The sequence below is a fragment of the Triturus cristatus genome, chromosome 1_1, assembly GCF_964204655.1.
Source record: "Triturus cristatus chromosome 1_1, aTriCri1.1, whole genome shotgun sequence".
NCBI classification, from domain to species: Eukaryota; Metazoa; Chordata; class Amphibia; order Caudata; family Salamandridae; genus Triturus; species Triturus cristatus.
Window position 1 is genome coordinate 701,971,263 of NC_140579.1, and position 20,142 is coordinate 701,991,404.

Genomic DNA, 20,142 nt, shown 5'->3' on the forward strand with positions numbered 1-20,142 from the left:
CGCCACTGGGTGGGGATTCGGCGCTGGGCTCTTCCCTCGCCGTTACTGGGGGAATCCTGGTTAGTTTCTTTTCCTCTGCTTAGTAATATGCTTAAATTCAGCGGGTCGCCACGTCTGATCTGAGGTCGTAGTCGGAAAGAAAAACGCCGAAGCGTTCGGAGGGGAGCCGGGGAAGGCCAGACCCCTGCCGGAGCAGGGGCCTGGCGTACCCGGCAGCATGCGCCCTCTTTCCCCGGATCACGTCTGGAAGGGTTTTGCCCTCGCCGGAAAGCCGGCCGCAGAGGAGGGCGCCCGAGGAGCGGGCAGCCGGTGGGACAGCCACGCGCGGCACACAGCCGGGCGGACCGGTCATCAGGCCCCCTTCTCGGGGGGCCAGGCGCGCCGGCGGCGTACCTCCGTGGCAGGACCCGGCCAGGGACCTTGCCAACGGGCAATTGGGGGGTCTGACATTGTGAGGGGACGAAGGGGAAGCAGAGCTCACCCTGCGACAGCCCCAGCCGCGTCCCGGGGAAGCCCCGGGGCAATTGACGATTGAGCGACCCTCAGATCGATTTGGTAGGTATGTCCCCAAATTTTAACTGTCATTCCTTCTGCGCCCGCCCCAACACCAACTCCTTAATTGAAAAAGTTAAGAAGTTTACTAGAATTCTTCTTGGGGCCTTTCTCCCTGGATGGAGCCTATATGGGTCTCTGTGGACTCTTTGGAGCTCTTTCCCCAATCAATATCACTTCTATCCGGAAACAGATCTCCCAGTAGCTTACATAAAGATCCTTTAATGTCCGGCCCTTCTGCATTTTCGAAAACTCCCAAAATGCGAACATTATTTCGCATAGCATGTAACTCAAGTCTTTCCAGATCCTCTTGTAGAGTCTTGTTCTCGTCTCTAAGGTCCGCTATTTCCTTAGAGTTTACTGCAATGGTCTCCCCCAGCACCTTCACCTCCTCCTCCAGTGCTGACGTACGCACAGCGATCCCATCAATCTTTTGTTCGAGGATCCCACATTTTCCTTGAATGTCTTTCTGGTTCTGTTCGGAGGTTTCGAACTTAAACAGCATGTCCTGTCTCAAACTAGGTAAGCGATCCGTCACCTGAGTTACTAGAGGTTCCCCCTCCAGAGCACTATGATCTGCCCTCACACCTTCTTCATTAACTCCTGAAAACCCCTCCCTGGAAGCGCCCCCTTCTTGAACAGATTGTACAGTAGGCGTAGGAATAGGAGAGATTTGCAAAGGGGTGCTCGAAACACCAGGAGGACTAGATATAGTTTCCTCCAGGCTCTCTGCCGCAATCTCTATGAGAGGAGAAAAAGCAATTCTCCAACCTCAGTGGTTCACTCTGATCATTCTATCTCCCCTGTAAGTCTGTAGCATCTATCTCATTCCCTGCACCTTCAAGAGACTTCTCAGTCCTTACTGATCCTGCCACATGTTCCATGATTTTAAAGTAGGACTTGAGAGAAGGAGGCGGTTTGGACAATGGGGCTGCTTCCTTTCCTCTTTTTAATTCTGCCTCCTTTATGGGGTTTCTTAACTGGAGTTACAGCTTGAGGCGTGCTCGCTTGCTTCCCAGTGACACTCTTCTTTTCTGGGACAGAAAGCAGAAGGTATCTGCTCCTCCCAGTTGAGAAGAGCTGTACACCCCTGCGAACCTCCTCAGAGCCCCCAAAGTTCCCAGAACCCCCCAAAGTGTTCCTGTTCCTGTTGTTGCTCTTGACCCGTTACGGGGCCCCGGTATCTCTTAATCTCTCCGTTCTGTCAGTACTCCAAACATTAAGAGGTAAGTCACATGGTGCAAGGTCCTTCTCCATCCACTCCTGAATTGCGCTAAAATTGGAGACCTGCTCATACGGTACTATTGCGGGGTGTATGGTTCCCAGGGCTCCCCTTACAACCCCTCTTACCAGGATCTTTTCACCGACCTGTATCTGCCATATGCGCACCCCAGAAGACTCACGAGCTTTCCTCTCTGCACCTCTGCATGTACAATATAGCCTTGATCCGCCGGGCGCACTTCACGGAAGCAGCCTCCTGGCTCCAGCTTCCTTGCAGGGCGGAGTCGCGTCTTGCGACTGAGATCAAACAGGCGCCGAAACCCATACAGGAAGAACAAAACATACACAAAATAGTTCCGTGAGGTGTGGGAAACAATACCCAGCGCTCGCACCACCTTACCTTACGTTGTAACGCCAGACATCAGCATGATTCACTCTCCTGCAGCACGGCGATCCTCCCGACCGGCATTAGCCAGCCGCCATGTTCCCCAACCACGTGACCTGGAGTCCGAAGTCTAACTCCAGGCTACTCTTTCTCCGGTGGGAGGCTTTCTTTTCTGCTATATATGGCATTGATGTTGTGGACTTACATTTAACTGCATTGATTAACAACTTCTGGGTTCATGTTTTAGTTTCATTTAAAAAATCTGAATACAAATTCTTAATTTAAATGGAAAGTTTTGTTAATAACTACTTTATTTGCTTCAAATGTCCACCTGCCTTTTAGTCTTTGTGTTATACAGCTCTATGCACCAAAGAGCAATAGACTAAAATGTGTTAATAAACTACTCCCGCTGTAAGTACACATAGTACAGCTATAGCATTAAATTTTGGGGCAGACGCAGAGGTATGAGGGAACGCATGAGGTATGAGGGAAATCTCACCCTGGGCCGTATAATGATGGGTTTTCTGGCGCAGAGTAGAGCGCCTGCTTCATGTGCCTGAAGGATGTAAAGTGAATTATTTAACTCAGTATTTCTTACTGCTTTATTTTCAAAACAGCACAGAAAGGGACAACCCTTGCTCACTGCTTCCGAGCTGTACTATCTGAATATCTGAATATAAATAACTAACTTAGAATGATATTGGGTTACATTAATTCACATTATGCCCTGCGGGCACCAGGCCCGGACTGGTGATTCCGGGCACCGGGCAATCCCCCGGTAGGCTGGATGGGGTGGGTGTCGATTTTGTGACAGGGGGCCGGTTCTGTTGTTGGGGCCGATTTGGACAACAGAACACAGTGCTTACAGTTGCCTGTCTGACTGAGGCCTGGTGTGAGCAGGACAAGGATTCTCCGACGCGTGTGCAGGCAGGCTACTAGGCTATTATGATCAGCCGCCACCCGCCGCCCTACTCATTATAATTTTATTAAACCCCCATCCCCCCCCACCCCACCCCACACACCACCTGACCTGTCACGCTGCGCACGTCTACAGCATCATCATGGTCCGGTGACGTGGAGTGACGTGACGTGACGTGACGTGGCTCTGAGGCGAGGTCGAGGCAGGCATTCAGAGGCTAGAGGGAGACAGTCAGCAATAGGGAAAGAGAACGGCACCCCGTGATTTAATTCACCCAGTCTGCAGGTGAGTGTTATTTGTTCCTGGCCAGATCTTATTTAGGGGTGACTGGTGGCAGTGGTGGCGCTGTCTGGGGCCGGGGGGCGTGACAGCTCCCACCATGGGTGTACGTACAGTGCGCCGTGCAACTGGGTTCACATCTAGGCGCCTTCTGCGTCTGAAAGGAAGCGTGGAGGGACAGAGGTGGGTGGGTCAATGGATAAACTGGGAGAACACACAAGTTAGTGCCTCAGAAAGCGCCTGGGGCCGATGCCGGCACACAGGGACTTGGAAAGAATCTCAGAACCCGGACCAGCACCTGCCCTGCTAAACAGCGCCCACCTGCAAGTGTATGCTCACCCCTGCGGGCATTCTGGCGCTGAGTAACAGATGTTTATTGTAGGCTACTCAATGGTACGCGAACTAAGGGTGGGCGCAGGCGCTGGGACTCGAGCCAGTGATCAGGCGGTCGCAATCTCCGGAGTGGATGCATCGGTGTCCTAGCTTAGTGCTGGGCAGGGGGGTCGGTGTTGGGCTCTGAAATCTCTCACTAGCCTGATGCCGCGGTAAATCCCGCTGTCTGTGGGTACTGATGAAAGTGGAGTATCACGTGGCATACGCTCTGCAGCCTTGAGAGTTGTCATACGTTCGGTTCCAATACTGCACAGTGTGTGTAACCACTCCCATTTTTGCAGAAATGATGCCAAAAATGTAAGCCCTGTGGCGATGGTGGGATTGTAGCTCAAGTCTTTGGGTTCTATAACTATGACACTCTCTCCTCTCGGGAGAGACATGACAAACTTTGTAACTGGCTGAGACGGGCTGGCGTCGCAAATGGGCCGGGGCCAGAAGCAAAAGGGCTGGGGCCTAAGGAAGGGGCAAGAAGGGCCTAGGCCCCAGCCGGTTCAGCAGAGCAGTGACTTTTGTTTGTTGTGTGTCAGTAGTAGCAGCGAGCGAGGCGGTGGCTGGGCTGGCCTACTTCTCACCCCCTCTTTCCTCCTTTCGTTTATGTGTTTCACTGTGAAATGGATCCAAAAATACTTTTGCTTCAAATGTTGTCTTTTTCTGACTTTATTCTATTCCAAAGTACAGACTCAGGAGTGAGAGAAATAAAAGGTTCAACTATGAAACCTAAATAAATAACTAAATAAAGCGAGACAGTATTCACAAAGCAGCCAGATTGATTTTATTCACACCCAAACACATTAGCGCCACTATACAGAGTTTGCCAGTGAAGTGCTGCTTTTGTTTTATCTTTTCTTTAAACAGCATTGTTTTCCCTGAATGAGGAAGTGCAAGACTCCTGGAGATACTGCAATGCCGGATTGATGGGTGGATTTGAAAACAAAATGAGTACTGCGGCTCGGTGGTCATGGATGTGGTCTTTTTAAACCACACTGCTTGCGTTTTGTAAGGCTATAAGCAATGGACATTGAAGCAGGTCCCTTCCGGGCCCTGTAGTCATGTCCTTAACTTTTCAGGCACAAGCACACACTGATTTCTGAATAGTGAGTGTAAATGCTTTGAGTTATCCATGTTGCTCCTGCTTCCATTTTACATGCTTTACTGCTTTACTTAATCTTGCATTCCCTATGGGTGTTTGCTTTTTTCTGGATGGTGTTACTTTTTTTGAGGCAGCATATATTGCTCTTGTCTAGTGCGTAATTTGAACTGAGTCACATCCAGGTATTTATAGCAGGGCACAATTAGGTTGTAGCTGAAGGCAGTGCGAGTTTCTCTCAGTGGGGAGAGGATGTAGCACTATGGTCAGAGCTTGTGGATTTAGAACTGAGGAACCAGGTTCAGCCTTCATGACCAGTCTCCCAGACCACTCTCCTGAGGGAGCACATTCCCATGCTAGGCCTAAGAAGGCCCCACAAGTCCATAGAAGCCCCGGTGTCTTAGCACCAGCAAGTTTACCCTAGTGGGGGCAAGTGTGGATTAACCTTGGAGGCCTGTCCACCACAATCCATACTGAAGTTCACCTCTAGTCTTGCGGACAGGCTTATAAAGTAGCACACCCTAGAGCAACAGTGACTCTGTCTCTGAGGTCACAGGACCCTTGAGAAGTGCCAGCTCTAGGGTGGTGCGACCGGTGTTTTGCACCGGGTGCTGACTTTGGGTGGCAAGTATATTATGGTTTTAAAAGTGCTTGCTGCCTACCTCCTGGCCTCCAGCCATTTTTGGCAACAATAGAAATGTTATGATAACTACGTTGATTAATCTTCTTCCTAGAGAGAGATCAGAGTTTTGTCTAGTGGAAGTTGTGATTCATTGAAAGGTTGCGCAGAAAGTTAATGTGCCTGCTGCAAAGAACATGTACTATGTAGATCACAAAGTGCAAATAATGTAAATAGGTCAGTGGGTTACTGATTTTTAAAGACAGATCTTTGGTTGCTTGTAGTTTAGAAGTTAAAATCCTAATATAGAATAGTGAGCTATTGTCATCTAAGAGCTGCATGCAAACTGCAAGGTACAAATTAGAGCATTATCTTTTTTTCCCCAGTCTTTGATTATCCTAATGTTGCAAAAAGTGTTCATTTGGATAGAAATCAATTCTGATTATTAAAGAGAGCCCCCAACCATGGTATTACATTTTAAATTCTGAGTTTGTGTTTGTCCAGACCAATCACTATTAAACTATACTGCCCACTAGTATGGTTGGCATGTGACTTCTACACCTTTTAGTCCTTTGTCGTATGTAACATTTCCTATACAGTGATTTACACATATATAATTGATGGTCTCTGTGTAGTCTGTGTGATGTAAAGTGCTCTGAAACCCTACACTAGATTGAGTGGCGCTGTAAATCAAATTAAATGCATCTGAGAGAGAGAGTGGTTATGGAGACTTGAGGGGCACTGTTAAAGGCTGGAATTGAGGGACTCTGTGGTGGAGGTGGTCATTGGGGGGCACCAACAAACACTGTTGCACACGGCACCACCAGCGCTAAAGCCGGCCCTGCCCTTGAGGCCAGTCTGCCTCACCCATTGGTATCGCTGTTGGCCTTGTTTCAGCAGTAGTAGCTGGAACTCACCAGTGATTGGCAATAAAGGAATTGCACGCACGCTAAACTAAGTTCACAAACTTTACATTTCTCTGCTTCATGCTCAAGCACTTTTAAGATGTGCTGCCTGCTTCGGGGCCACTGGAATTATGCAGCAAAAGAAGACAAAATTATACCGCAGTGTTGACTATATTATGCAGCAAAAAAAGGCTGCAACGTAATGCAGTATATTTTCTGACACTTTTTATTGTTTTGACATTTTTACACATGCTATCAATCTCTGGAAAGATTTTGCCTTATTAGTACCAGTGTAACATACAACTACATCAGTGAGAAAGGTGATCAGTCAACCTTTGCAAAGGGCCGTCCACTTCGCAGCAAAACAAGTCACATTTTTTAGTAACTTTTGATCCGTTTGAGCTAAAAACAATTTATTAGTTAAAATTGTCAGATAATGTAGCAGATGTTGTATTATGTGGCAAATATGGCAGAGTCATAATTATATAGAAACTTTTGCAAACTAGGATATTTTTCCCATTCATGTTTGAACTGCTCTTGTGGAAAAAGGGAGAAGTGCTGATAACAGAATCTCCATGGATCACAGACAAATGGCTTGTGCTTCCACTTTTAAGCATATTTGGGACATTCTGTGATTGGAAATAGGTCTGTATACATACCTATGTGCATGTGCACAGTGTGGATGATAGTAACATTGTAAAAGGGCTGTGTGGTGCTTTAATTAGAAGAGTAATGTAAAGAACTGGACTAGTGATTCACTTAGTCATATGTAGACAAAACAATAACAGAGAAGCTCAAAGTTGTGTGGTCATTAGCAGCAATAACAGACTGGGCTTGAAAAAAGAGTCCCCATAATGAACACTGTTAACTTGAAAAAAAAAATGTGCCCTCAAAGTCCAAATCCCCTTTGACAATTGAGCTTTGCGTCCTAGTCATGTCACCCGCCACTGCACCACTTTCTCCATCGATCGATCAGTACATAGTGATAGGCTTCTCCAGTGATCCCTTGTTTTGAGTGGAACTAATTTTTTCTTTTGTTATTCTTCAGGCTTCAAAAGAGTACTCTTTAAATGGTATTTCTGTTGTTGATTTGCATCTTCCAAGAACTTGCAATGTAAGAAGACTATACTAGGGACAGTCACATAGCCATAAACACGTCTGGCTCTTTAAGATGGTAGCTTCCACATGTTCCAGGGCTTTCTACTTCATGATTCGGAGCGAAACCTCTGGGAGCATCCTCTTGTAAGTAAATATCGTACAACCCCTCCCCACCCAAGTTCTGGTTTAATGTTATCGGATGGCCTATTCATGTCTAACTGAACCTGAGCAATACTATAGATGATTGCTCCTTTCTCAAAACTGTGCTCCAACTGTCCTGAAAATGACCCTGCACCTAGAGCCCAAGTCTTTGGCAAATACTGTACAATGGTGTGCAAGCTTGTGCCCTTGTTTACAGTATTAGGCAATCAGTATTGGGGTACGCAGCAGAGGTGCTTTGCTACCGCAGGACACATGAAACTACTCCGCCACACCCCTGATGAAATTAAAGAGGAAAGCTTCTAAATCAAAATAGTCTTCACGATTGACATCAGAACATATTTCCTTCGGGCAAAAAATATTAGGATAAGGTGAAAACCTTTCTAAAGGTGGGTGCTGTGGTTCTATACATATCACCTTCGCATCTAATCCCAGTGAAAATTAATAATTCCTCTTATGAGGAATTTGATGGTACTGTGTTTCATAGTATCTCTCCAAGGAAAGAGAATGACAAACCACCCTTTAAAGTTTCTCCAGACATAAGCTTCCCTCATGTGGGAGACAGTCCTCCTTTTTCAAGATGACTGGCTGATCCTTCAGATCTCTAGAGGGGATCAATGTTCTGCAGCCTCTGAGTGCTAACACGATTCCTCCTGGGTGGAAGTGTGGTCAGAGAGTGAAGAAGTATTGAGAGCTAATGAACCCAAGGCTCCCCGGCCTGCTATAAAGGGACTGTCTGAACAATTAATCTAAAGGTTTTGTTTTTGTGTTCACTGATGCCACTGAAAGCAATATAGAGCCCAAAAGCATGTGGCATTGGTGTTTTTTCTGCTGTGGTCGCTTTTTTGTACACATAGTTGCACATTTTTATTTGCTGTTTCCAATTGAAATTTTCGGAACGTGCGCCTCGTAGTTACAACTTGAGCACAACTTCTGGCATGCACAGCAAGGTATTTCACAATCTCTGACATGCAGTCCTCGTAATATTTTCATTTAAATATTAGCGAATCATGCATGTCAACCGCAACTGCACAGCAGCTCTGCATTGTTTCTATCTGCATGCACCAACATGTAGAGGCCTTCAAAAATGCACAAATACTCAGGCATGCCAGAAGTTTTCATGGGTCCGGGGACCACAATGGGTAACCTGGTGCTCTTTAAGGTCATCATCTACTATTTACTGTGCTTTGAAAGTTGATACAATTTAATATGTAATGAAAAATGTGCTTTAAAATTCACCATTTTGGTCTGTTTTCCAAAATTTTCTTGGGGGAAGAACCCCCCAAAACCCCCTAGTAGCGGTCGTGCACGCTCACCGCGCTCGCGCGCTACGCGCCGGACGGGGGCTGGTCTGGCAAATTTTGCCAGGGCTGCTTTCAGTTCCCAGTCCGGCCCTGGCGGGCACGTAGAACAAGTGCTCGGCTCTGCCCCAGAAAAGCCCGTTATGATGCGGCCCCCAGAGTCGACACATTGCTTTAAAATGGTGATGTAGCAGGAGCACTTTAGGGTTGAGGTACTGGTGGTTTGGTGCCAGCTTAGGTGGACAGAGTCACAGCCCATACTCACCCTCATCTGCATACACCCTGCAGACCCCAGGACTCCCAGGCCCATACTGGTGTGCGTCTGCATACACCCTTCAGGCCCTTGAGTCACAGCCCATACTGGTGAGCATCTGCATACACCCTTCAGGCCCTAGAGTCACGGGCCCATACTGGTGTGCATCTACATTCACTCTGCAGACTCCAGACTCACAGGTCCATACTGGTGCGCATCTGCATTCACCCTGCAGGCCTCAGAGTCCCAGGACCATACTGGTGTGCATCTGTTTACACCCTTCAGGCCCCAGAGTCACGGGCCCATGCTAGTGCGCATCTGTGTTCACCCTGCAGTCCCCAGTCACATTCCCATACTGGCGCGCATCTGCATACACCGCTCAGGCCCAAGAGTCACAGGCCCATGCTGGTGCACATCTGCATTCACCCTGCAGGCCCCAGGGTCACAAGTTCATACTGGTGCATGTAGGAGAGTAGGATCTGCCTTTTATGGTTACCCCCACTTTTTTCTGGTGTTTCACTGTTTTTCGACTTTAGTCTGGCTGAGGCCCTGCTATTCAGGACCCCAGCCTAGTTGCTTCCTCTCTAAATTGATTGCATGTACTTTAGGTACACTCCAGATTGGATTCTGGGGTACCCTTGTGAGTTCCTAGTACTTGGTATACTATGTACCCAGGGCATAGGTACCCCAGAGGCCTACCAGGGGCTGAAGCATGTTTTGTGCCACCCCTGGAAAGCCCTTCAAAATGACACCACAGGTCTGCTATTGCAGCCTGGGTAAGGTGGTGCATGCACCCCTTACTGAGGTATAGGTTCACTATACCTCACCTATAACTGCACATAGTAACCTATCAGCCACCCCTATGGCAGGCCTTATCAATCCTGAAGGCAGGGCGCTTGATTATATGTGAGAGGGTGCCCAGACATGAGCTGAGCCCCTCTGCAGCCTTCGGAATCTCTTCCCTGGGGTTGTCAGTGGTGCAGCCTGACCATATTCTCTTAAGTGCATTATATCTAAAACGGTTAATGCTAACTTTGGATTGGCTGCACGGAAACATGCCGTGTTTTGTGTCAAACACTTTGGAATCATACCCCCACATCAATTCCTGATCTGAGGATATGATCCCACCCTTCTAGAGGGAGAGACATGGCAGTACCGGTATACCCGGTAGAAACTTAACAGAGCCCTGGCATCACAAAATGGATCCTGCAACCACAGACATGGGTCTGGCCTCCTGCTGCTTACCGAAACTCAGGGGAGGCCTGGACAATAGGTTTCCTGTCACAGTGAGATGTAACCACCTCCCAGACAGGCTTATGTTTATTGGGGCTGGGTGGGAGCACTCTAAGAGTGCTTTGAAGTCTTGCACTGGGAGCGCATTTGGTTTCCTTGTTCATAGTCAAGCTCAAACCGGTTCAGGGGCTTCCAGCCCCTGCTCTTGCGTGAAACTGGACAAAGGAAATGGGTGTAACCACCCCTCTTTCCAAACCCTCCCATAGGTGGGTCCCTAGAGTATGTCCAACCTCCAAACTTAGTATAAGTAACGGAACCCAGTCCATGCGACTTTAGATTACCCTGGACGAAACTCTGCAACATATATCCTGGACCTTTGACGTTCTCTCCTGACTAGAAGACTGAAGAAATCTCCCTTGGAGTCAAGGAGTGACTCCCCTGCTTGGCAGGCACCAAAGAAGCAGCTGTCCTGCCTACAATTCCGAAGCTCCCGTTGGACGCCGAAGTCTCTGCATCACCAGATGTGGATTTCCTGACTTCCCCGAGGCTACTCTGAGTCCACAGGAAAGCTAAGGCCCGTGGCTATCGTGGCTGACGAGGAACCTTGACCCCTGGGCACCGCGTACTATTGCTGGTACATCAACTTCTTGTTTATCCTTGGAGTTCTGCTTTGGGCTCCGAGTAGCCCCAGCCTTGAGCACAGACCGCACCGAAGATCTCTGGCCTCCACTCCACGAGTGACCCGTGGGCCGGGATCCAGTGCGACCACTCGAGGCTCCTTCGCGATCACTATCCCATTGGCTAGTGGGTCCCCACGAAGGCAACTTCTCTTCTGCTTGGGCTTTTCTGGTTGCTCCAGACATGCCCTGACTTACCCTCACAGGGTGAGTCCTTCAGACCTTGCTGGTCTGCACCGACGTCCTTCTTCTCTTTCCACGAGACTTGCCGTTGCCAAGGCTTGTTGGGTCCAATCTGGTCGCCGACACCGCAGCACTCGACAGACTTCGTGGGACAGCTCGAATCCGGCTCATGGACTTCGTCGACTCCTCCCAGACCTCGTGTCTGAAGAGTCAAGACACCCGTCAACTCACCTGAAGCACCCGACATCTGTGGGCATTGGTCCATCCTGCCCTCGGTCACTGGCAAGTGACCCAGACTCTGTCCCCTCTGCTTTCAGGTTCCTTCCATCCTAGTTCCAGGCTTGGATCTCTCCGGACACTTCTCCTCTTCACCGCAGCAGCACTTCTTGAGCAGCTTTCATTGAAAACAGGCTTGGATCTCTTCGGACACTTCTCCTCTTCACAGCAGCAGCAGTTCTTCGCCAGCTTCCATTGTAATCGACGACGCGACCCGACACCAAAAGACACCTTTGCACCTGGCTTCCCTGGGTGAGGTAAGTTGAGTACTCCGGTGCTCCCGTGGGTGCTAGCCCTAGAACTTCTTAAGTCCAAAAGGGTTTGGTCCTGACTCGATTCTAAGTGTCCCTAATCTTTCAATTTCCAACTGTGACATTGCCCATAGAAGCTAACGGGAACCCGCGGTTGTGTTTACACACTGCACACAGTCCCCGTGGGTCCCCTGTGTCACTACCTTGGGTGGTCCCTTTGGGCCCCGGTGATTCTACAGGCTCTAGACCCTGGGTCTAGTCCAGTCATGGTTCTTATACCACTTTATTGGTATATAGTTTGGTACGCCTCTAGGGCCCAAACGTGTATTTGTGCAATTACTGTTGATTGCTAACTTGTAAATTAAGTACTTCAAACTCCAGTCTCATAAAGAGACTAGAGGGGTGTGTTTTATCCTAAATACATATATTTTAAATATATACCTGGTGTGGTTGTCCTTTTATTTGGTCATTCAAGAGATTATAAACTGGTAAAACAAGCTGCTGTACATTCCTTCAAGACTTAGCCTGAAGGCTGCTCTCCATAGCTACCACTAGGATAGCTTTCAATAAAGGTTGTCTTTAACCAATTCACCATAAGGGGCTATTTGGACTGATACAAGGTGCCCACTATAATTAGTGGGCAGCATATATCAGGCCAACGTCTCACAACCAAAACTTTAGATTACCCTGGACGAAACTCTGAAGCCGAATCCTGGACCTTTGACGCTCTGCTCAAGACCAGAGGACTGAAGAAATCTCCCTTGGGGTCAAGGAGTGACTCCCCTGCTTGGCAGGCACCAATGAAGCAATTTGCCGGTCTGCCTTATTGAAGCTCCCGCCGGACTCCGAAGTATTTGCAGCCCAGGAGGAGGATTTCCAGACATGTCAGAGGCCGACCCGTGTTCCCTGCAAAGCTGAGACCCGCAGCCCTCGTGAGTAGCGTGGAAGCGGAACTCCTGGTCACCATGCACTTTTGCAAGTGCATTGACTTCTCGACATCTCTTGAAGTCGTACGTGGGTTACTTGTAACCCCGACCTCGAGCAGAGAATCCACCGAAGATTGTCGGCCTAGTCACCCCGAGTGATCCGTGGGATGCCATTTTGTGTTTCCTCTCGAGGCTCCTTCGTGATCCCTGGTCAGTCGACTGGTGGGTCCCTGTGAAGGCAACTTTGATTTTCCTTGGGCTTCCCAGGTTGCTCCAGTCGTGCCCTGACATCCTACCAAGTGGTGAGTCCCTCAGACCTTGCTGGTCTTTCATTTAGCCATTCAAGAGATTATATACTGGTAAAACAAGCTGCTTTACATTCCTTCAAGATTTAGCCGGAAGGCTGCTCTCCATAGCTACTACTAGGATAGCTTTCAATAAAGGTTGCCTGTAACCTATCATCAATAAGGGGTTGTTTGGACTGGTACAGGGTGCCCACTATAACTAGTGGACAGCATATACCAGACCAACTTCTCACAGTGCACATCTGCATACACCCTGCAGATCGTAAGAGTCACAGGTCCATACTAGTGTGCATCTGCATTCATCCTGCAGACCCAAGAGTCCCAGGCCCATGCTGGTGCGCATCTGCATACACCCTGCAGGCCCAAGGAGTCACAGGTCCATACTGGTGCCCATCTGCATACACCCTGCAGGCCCCAGAAGTCACTGGCCCATGCTAGTGTGCATCTGCATACCCCCTGCAGGCCCCAGGGTCCCTGGCCCATACTGGTGTTCATCTGCATACACCCTGCAGGACCCAGGAGTCACAGGTCCATACTAGTGAGCATCTGCATACACCCTGCAGACCCCAGGAGTCACAGGTCCATACTGGTGTGCATCTGCATTCACCCTGCAGACCCCAGACTCACAGGTCCATACTGATGTGTATCTGCATTCACCCTGCAGGCCCCAGAATCCCAGGCCTATACTAGTGCACATCTGCATTTACCCTGCAGGCCCCAGAGTCACAGGCCCATGCTGGTGTGCATCTGCATTCACCCTGCATGCCCCAGAGTCACAGGTCCATGCTGGTGTGCATCTATATACACCGTGCAGGCCCCAGAAGTCACAGGCCCATACTGGTGCGCATCTGCATTCACCCTGCAGGCCCCAGGACTCACTGGCCCATACTGGTGTGCATCTGCATACACCCTGCAGGCCCCAGGGTCCCAGGCCCATACTGGCGCGCATCTGCATTCACCCTGCAGGCCCCAGAGCCCCATGCCCATACTGGCACACATCTTCATTCTCCCTGCAGGCCCATACTGGTGCGCATCTGCATACACCCTGGAGGACCCAGGAATCACAGGCTCATGCTGGTGTGCATCTGCATTCACCCTGCAGGCCCCAGGAGTCACAGGCCAATACTGGCGCACATCTGCATTCACCCTGCAGGCCCCAGAGTCACACGTCTAAACTGGTGTGCATCTGTATACACCCTGCAGGCCCCAGGAGTCACAGGTCCATAATGGTGTGCATTTGTGTACACACTGCAGGCCCCAGGAGTCACAGGTCCATACTGGTGCGCATCTGCATTCCCCCTGCAGGCCCCAGAGTCATGGGGCCATGCTGGTGCGCATCTCTATACACCGTGCAAGGCCCAGAGTCACAGGCCCATACTGGTGTGCATCTGCATTCACCCTGCAGGCCCCAGGAGTCACAGGCCCATACCGGTGTGCATCTGTATACATCCTGCAGGCCCCAGAAGTCACGGGCCCATACTGGTGCGCATCTGCATTCATCCTGCAGGCCCCAGTCATAGGCTCATACTGGGTTGCATCTGCATACACCCTGCAGGCACCAGTTACCACAGGCCCATACCGGTGCGTTTATGCATACACCCTACAGGCCCCAGGGTCACAGGCCCATACTGGTGCGCCTCTGCATTCACCCTGCAGGCCTCGGAGTCCCAGGCCCATACTGGTGTGCATCTGCATTCACCCTGCAGGCCCCAGAGTCACAGGTCCCTAATTGTGTGCATCTGTATACACTGTGCAGGCCCCAGGAGTCACAGACCCATACTGGTGTGCATGTGCATTCACCCTGCAGGCCTCATAGTCACAGGGCCATACTGGCGCATCCGCATACACCCTGCAGGTCCCAGGAGTCACAGGCCCATACTGGTGCGCATCTGCATTCACAATGCAGGCCGAAGAGTCACAGACTGCAGTAGCAGACCTGTGGTGTCATTTTGGAGTGCTTCCCAGGGGTGGCATAATACATGCTTCAGCCCCTGGTAGGCCTCTGAGGTACCTATACCCTAGGTACATATTATATCATATACTAGGGGCTTATAAGGCACTCCAGAATCCAATTAGAAATGTACCTAATGTACAAGGAAACCATTTTACAGAGAAAGCAGATAGACTGGGGCCCTGAATAGCAGGATCCCAGTCCAACTAAGTCATAAACCAGCAAAACACCAGGAAAAAAGTAGGGGCAACCATATAGTCAGATTCCACCTTTCTACATAACCCCGCCGCCCCCAAACGAAAGGAGATAAGGCTAACCTTGGCCAGTTGAGCCTTTATTGACTAAGTGGCCATATAAGGAAGCACCTGCACTAGCATGGTTGCCCGCTGTCTTATGGTCCACTAAGCTGTTCCTCACCCTATGGGCATCAGAGGATCTCCACCATGGGGAATTACTAACTGTGGTGTGTTTTGGCAAAGTAGAAGGCTGGTGAAGTGTCTGAGTAGAGAAGTGTGTTCCTAATAAAGTTGGCCTCAGCTTCCTCAGGTCACTTGTCACCATGGATGCCTTACTTTCCATGACTGAGTTGTACTTTGCTCTAAGGGTCAACCTCTGGCTGCCTACAGCTGGGGTTTGGGTCCCTTTGCATGGAACACTGGAGGGGCTGGGCAGGTTTGGAACCTTTGGGTCCCATGTTTGCCCTTGCCCAACAGAGTCCTGCTGGGGGAGGACACTACACAATGGTAATGGGGATTCCTCAGTGGGGTGAGGAATTTTTCCCTGGCTAGGGCTACTAGCCCGGGGGCCCCTAATCTGCTGATGGGGGGAATTCCTCGGGACAGGGGCCCCCTTGGGGTCCACAGACCTTTCTGACCTCTGCAGCCCTGGGCTGACTGAGGCAGGGTAGAGAGGGGCGGGATACCTGCTCCAGACTGGGTACCACCTTGGAAGGGTCCACTGCTATCAGGGGTGTTGCCAGACCAGGCCGGACTACCTCTGGGGCAGTTCCTTCACTAGGGGTAGGATCAGCTCCCTGAGGAGGCTGACCCTTACCTATTGTCTGGGGGGAAGAATACTTTTCTTCAACCCTTGTGCTCTCTTGTGGAGGAGAGTGGGCCATTATTTCAGGCTCCATCACTCCAAACATTGTCTGGGTCAGGGCTGTGGCCATCACAGCCCCACTAACTCTTTCAGGGATGCCCAACATTCTCAGATGAGTTTGGTGTTCCACTTCAGCCCAGGCTGAAATTTCCAGATCATTGCCCATCAGGCAATCTATAGGCAAGTTTGGGGACACGGCCACTCTTTTTGGGCCTGTGACCCCTACCCAGCTGAGATTGACTATGGCCCTGGGGTGATCTGTTCTGACACCATCAATGTTCGTCACCTGGTATTTAAACTCAGGTAAAAGCTGCTGAGAGGGGACCAGTTTCCCTGTCACCATGGTGACACTAGCCCCTGTGTCCCTGAAGGCCACAGCTTTCTGACCATTAATCAGTGGCTCCAATCTGTACCTGCCCAATGCATTGGGACCTATGGTAAAAGTGGCAAACCCCATGCCACCATCAGAGTTAGAGGAGTCAGATGAGGAGGCCCTTCCTAAATTGGGCCTACCTCTGTTCCACTTGCAAAAGAACCTACCTTTTTGGGTGCACTACTCCCAACTGGGGGATTACTACTGGGAGTACCAGGAGGGGTGGTAGTGTTAGTTGGTGGAAGATTTTCTTTATTGCCAATCCTGGGGCAACTGGGATCAGTTTTCCAGTGCCCAGGCTTTTTACAGACATGGCAATATGGTTTCTTTTCAGGAGAGGAAGGAGTTTGGGACCCACCCCCAGAAGAGGACATTTGGGGCCCTGTAGTGGACTTATCTTTGGATTTGTCCCCACCTTTCTCTTGGGGCTTGGTAGAATCTTTCTTCTGGTCACCCCCCTGATTCTTTGGCCTTACCCTGGTTCTGACCCTTTGTCTGCCTTCTTTCCCAATTCTTGGGGAGAGGTCAGATCAGAGTCCACCAGGTACTGGTGTAAAAGCTGGTTTTGATAATAACTAAGTATCTGCTCCCTCATAATCAAATTGTACAATCCTGTAAAGTCATGCACTTTGCTGCCATGTATCCAACCTTCCAGAGCCTTAGTAGCACAATCAACAAAGTCTACCCAGTCTTGAGTCTGAGCTTTTTGGGTGTCTCTGAACTTCAACCTATACTGTTCAGTGGTTAGGCCAAACCCATCAATTAGAGTACTCTTCAAGACCTTGTAATCATCAGCATCCTCTTCTCTTACAGTGAGGAGCTTATCTCTATCTTTCTCTGCAAAGAAGAGCCATAAGATTGCTGCCCACTGACCTTGAGGGACCTTCTGTACTTTACAGGCCCTCTCCAAGGCAGTTATCCATTTGTGGATGTCAACCCCACTCTGGTAGGGATGGACAATCTTACTTAAGTTTCTATGGTCATAAGACCTCTCCCTATCTCTAGGGAATTTGCTGCCACCAAGGGACTCTAGTCCCTCCTTTTTACTAGCTCTGTAGAGCTCTAGGGCTTCCCTATCTAAGGCCATCTGCTGCTTTCTGAGGTTGACCTTTTCTTGCCCATACTTCAGCAGTCTCTCTCTCTCTCCTCTCCTGGGAGGTTTCCCTCCCTCTGTGAGAAGAGCAGAGGTCCCTATAGAGGAGTTAGACTGGACAGATCCCCTTGACAGAGATCTATCCCTTCTAGCCCTATGTTCAACTCTACCTGGAGGAATAAAGGCAGGAACATTGTTCTCATCCTCCTCATCCTCATCCAGGAGAGCTGTGTTCTCCAGATCCTGATCATTGTCATCAGTCTGGTCAGCATTAGAGGTAGGGTCAGGGGAATTGCTACCCCTAGGCCCACCCCCACCTGCTGCCCCACCCACATTGTCTACCCCATCAGGTCCACTAGGTCCTGGGAGATCATCCAGCTTAAGTATCTTTATGAGATGCTGGGTGGATGGGCTTTTGCCTGTCTTCACCTTCCTAATGGAATATAAGGCCCTAAGCTGAGCAAAGGAGAGATCCTCATATTTATAGGGAAGGAGCTCACTGGCTCCTGGCAGGGAGCCACTGGTTCCTGGCTGACTAGACATTACTAATGTGGTGTGGTGCATTGCACTACCTACACTAGTGTGACCTACTAAACTCTTTTAAGTTGTAGAAAGGGTGTACTATCCCTTAACACACAACTCTAAGTTCAGTAGAACTTACTGTAGATAAACTTGATATTATATGTACCTTAGGTACCTTAAGTGGTTTTCAGTTGATCAATTCAATTGAGATTATCTGCTAAAACAATAGCCACCTGGAATCCCATACGCTGCACACCAATGTGAGAAGTTGGCCTGATATATGCTGTCCACTAGTTCTAGTGGGCAACTTGTATCAGTCCAAACAACCCCTTATGGTGAATTGGTTAAAGACAACCTTTAGTGAAAGCTATCCTAGTGGTAGTTATGGATGGCAGCCTTCAGGCTAAGTCTTGAAGGAATGCAAAGCAGTTTGTTTTACCAGTCTATAATCTCTTGAATGATCAAATGAAAGGACAACCACACCAGGTATATATTTAAAATATATGTATTTAGATTAAAACACACCCCTCTAGTCTCTTTATGAGGCTGGGTTTCGAAATACTTAATTTACAAGTTAGCAATCAACAGTAATAGCACAAATACACGTTTGGGCCCTAGGGGCGTACCAAACCATATACCAATAAAGTGGTATAAGAACCACGACTGAACTAGACACAAGGCATAGAGCCTGTAGAATCCCTGGGACCCCAAGGAACCACCCAAGGTAGTGACACAATGACAGTAAGGACTCGAGTACTCCGGTGCTCCCGTGGGTGCTAGCCCTAGAACTGCTTAAGTCCAAAAGGGTTTGGTCCTGACTCGATTAGAGGTGTCCCTAATCTTTAAATTTCCAACCGCGACATTGCCCATAGAAGCTAACGGGAACCCGCGGTTGTGTTCACACTGAACACAACCGCGGGTTCCCGTTAGCTTCTATGGGCAATGTCGCGGTTGGAAATTTAAAGATTAGGGACACCTCTAATCGAGTCAGGACCAAACCCTTTTGGACTTAAGCAGTTCTAGGGCTAGCACCCACGGGAGCACCGGAGTACTCGAGTTACGTCACCCAGGGAAGCCGGGTGAATTGGTGTCTTTTGATGTTGGGTCGCGTCGTCGATTGCAATTGAAGCCTGCAAAGAACTGCTGCTGCCGTGAAGAGGAGAAGTGTCCGACGAGATCCAAGCCTGGATCTAGGATGGAAGGAACCTGAAAGTAGAGGGGACAGAGTCTGGGTCACTAGCCAGTGACCGAGGGCAGGATGGACCAATGCCCACAGATGTCGGGTGCTTCAGGTGAGTTAACAGGTGTCTTGACTCTTTAGCCACGAGGTCCGGGAGGCGTCGACGAAGTCCATGAGCCGGATTCGAGCTGTCCCACGAAGTCTGTCGAATGCTGCGTTGTCGGTGACCAGATTGGACCCAACAAGCCTTGGCAACGGAAAGTCACAGGAATTCAGAGAAAGGACTGCGGTGCAGACCAGCAATGTCTGAGGGACTCACCCAGCGAGGGTAAGTCAGGCAACGTCTGGAGCAATCAGGAAAGCCCAAGTAGAAGAGGAGTTGCCTTTGTGGGGACCTACTAGCCAACAGGCTAGCGATTGCGGAGGAGCCTCGAGCAGTCGCACTGAAAACTGGCCCACGGGTCACTCGTGGAGTGGAGGCCAGCAATCTTTGGTGCAGGAGGTGCTCAGGGCTAGGGCTACTAGGAGCCCAAAGCACAACTTCAAGGATGTCCCAGAAGATAGTGTTGCTGCAAAAGTTCACGGTGTCCAGGGGTCACGGTTCCACATCAACCACGATAGCCACAGACCTCAGCTTTGCTGTGGACTCAGGGTAGCCTCGGGTAAGTCTGGAAATCCACCTCTGGGAATGTAGAGACTTCGGCGTCTGGTGGTAGCTTCAGAATTGCAGACCAGTCAGTTGCTTCTTTGGTGCCTGCCAAGCAGGGGAGTCACTCCTTGACCCCAAGGGAGATTTCTTCCGTCTTCTAGTTGAGATAGAAAGTCGAAGGTCCAGGATATATGTTGCAGAGTTTCGTCCAGGGTAATATAAAGTCCTAGGGACTGGGTTCCTATACTTAT

The 20,142-nt window shown here is 49.6% G+C and overlaps 1 long non-coding RNA gene across 2 annotated transcripts in view; it reads right to left on the reverse strand.

Annotated features, from left to right (window-relative positions):
* LOC146870899 (uncharacterized) overlaps window positions 1-2,299 on the reverse strand; it is a 34,346-nt gene extending 32,047 nt beyond the window's left edge. For both annotated transcript variants that reach the window (XR_014979802.1, XR_014979803.1), the window contains exon 1: window positions 2,174-2,299. This is a non-coding gene — a long non-coding RNA (uncharacterized LOC146870899). The remainder of the gene's footprint in view (window positions 1-2,173) is intronic.
* Window positions 2,300-20,142: the final 17,843 nt, after the last annotated feature.